We start from the raw sequence: 2,332 nt of genomic DNA, 5'->3' as shown, positions 1-2,332 counted from the left end.
TCTGAATCTGAATCTGAATCTGAATGTCTGATTACTTTAGTTAGTCAATATGTTTTAAAAGTATTCACCGGAAGTCATCATACGCTATCATATATGTATTTACTTGGCTTAACCAGTGCCGTAGAATATAACATCCATCTATTCAAGGGCTCTGGTTGGGGCAAGCCCTCCCGGAACACATAGAGATTGCATTGGAGTGCCTGCATTTAGGGGGAAAAAAAGCCTTTTACATGAACGTCTATGAGAGTGAATCGGGGCGATTTCCAGCCAGGCTGATATCGCCCCAAAGGGTCAGAATGTGACTTCACACTGCAGCTGATTGGATATTCAGAGGCAGGACGAGCTGTTTCAAGTGAAAATCATAATTAATATATTGTGTGTATATATGACAATAATGATGATGATAATCATACATTTATTATCATCATCTTTCTTTTGTGGCTCAAGGAGGGGCAGCGCCTGATCGACCTCTATTGGCCAGCCGCCCCTGTTTCTATGTGTGTGTGTGTGTGTAAATATATACGTATAAATATACCCCTACCAGCCACTTTATTAGGTACACCTGTTTAACTGCTCATTAACACAAATACCTAATCAGCCAATCACGTGGCAGCAACTCAGTGCATTTAGTCATGGAGACATGGTGAAGACAAGCTGCTGAAGTTCAAACAGAGCATCAGAATGATGAAGAAAGGTGATTTAAGTGACTTTGAATGTGGCATGGTTGTTGGTGCCAGACGGGCTGGTCTGAGTATTTACTGGGATTTTCACCACAACCATCTCTAGGGTTAGGGTTAGGGGTTAGGGCATGTAGGTAAGCTCCAGGTGATGAGAATCAGCTGTGTGGAATGTGGAGGCACAGTTCTTGACCGTGTTGTGGAAGCATGTTGAAAAGCATCAAGTTTGTAGCTTGTTAAAACTGAATTGCTGAATGGAATATTGATTACATATGGACAATGCTGTCACCCGTCTTTGTTGTGGTGAGCATGTTGTTTTAAGAATAAATGGATCGCCAAATCCAAAGAGACAAAGCCCATTGGACATTGGTTTATTGCAGCTCAGAACATGCGTCCAGAACAAGTTCACCTATTCACACCTCAGTGGCTTGTCAAGACATTTTGTTCTGGTTAAAAAATCACTAGGAAAACATGTAATGGTTCCCAAAGTTGCCAGAACTACAACATAAACAACATCTAGACATAAAGACAGAAGAGTTTAGAAAGTATATCCACACAAAAAAAAAAAAAAAACACCCCAAAAGAACAAAGGCTGCAGTATGTTGCAACTAGGAATGAATTAGCTAATAGGTTTTGAAAAAAAGAAACCGTACAGTAAAGTGCTACTGAGTTTCGGGAGGAAAAAGTGTAATGGTTCCCAAAGTTGCCAGAACTCTGATTTATATTGAGATCATGAGTCAGTTTCTCCAGAGGACGCACAGCTGATATCTGTGATAACCACATGTCAACCGTGGGGACCTGTAGGGCAGACCATCGCTGCAAGATGCATGAGAGGTCATTTTTACCCCCAAATTCCAAACTGTATAATCTCTCATAATAAATATCACACAGAGAGAGTAATGCATTTATGATGTTAGGATAAGTTTTCAATTCAATTCAGTGACACAGAAATGTAACTTTCAACAAGTTTAATTTAACATTTTCTCAATATTTTTGATCATCACACAAAACAAACGCTAATTATTTCAACAAACAGAGCTCAGAACACGAATATAACAATTGATTACATTTGAATCTGTGAATGAATTCTCTCCCGGAGTTTACCTTTTGGCAGAGACAGTGATAGTTGCCTAGCAACCAAGATGGATCTGCCGCGGCGCAATAAATTGATCAATTTATCATATGACCTCCTGTGGCCAAAATAGGTAGAAATGATCACATTTTTAATGCCTTTTGTCCAATTTGCTTAAATGACGGTTTAAATAAAAATACAGACAATTTTAGGAAAAGTCAGGAACCAGCAGCACTGTAACTTTTAATTCAATAAAGCGTCAGGAACCAGCAGCACTGTAACTTTTAATTCAATAAAGCTCTATGACAGGGCTATTCAATTTCAATTTCAGCTGGGCTGGATTTTAAAACCAGATAATGGCCTACATATGTATAGCCTATAAGCCTATACACACACACACACACACACACACACACACACACACGCACATTCAGAAACAGAATAAAAAAGAGCTATCACTGCACAGAAGCATAATAAGTAACATTAACAGTATCTAATAACACACTCTATCTCTCTACCAGCATCTCCCTCTCTCCCTCTCCTCCACACATGCACACACCTCACCTCCTGATGCTTTCCTTCA

This window comes from Epinephelus moara, chromosome 10, assembly GCF_006386435.1.
Source record: "Epinephelus moara isolate mb chromosome 10, YSFRI_EMoa_1.0, whole genome shotgun sequence".
Lineage (NCBI taxonomy): Eukaryota > Metazoa > Chordata > Actinopteri > Perciformes > Serranidae > Epinephelus > Epinephelus moara.
This window is presented reverse-complemented; position numbering follows the sequence as displayed.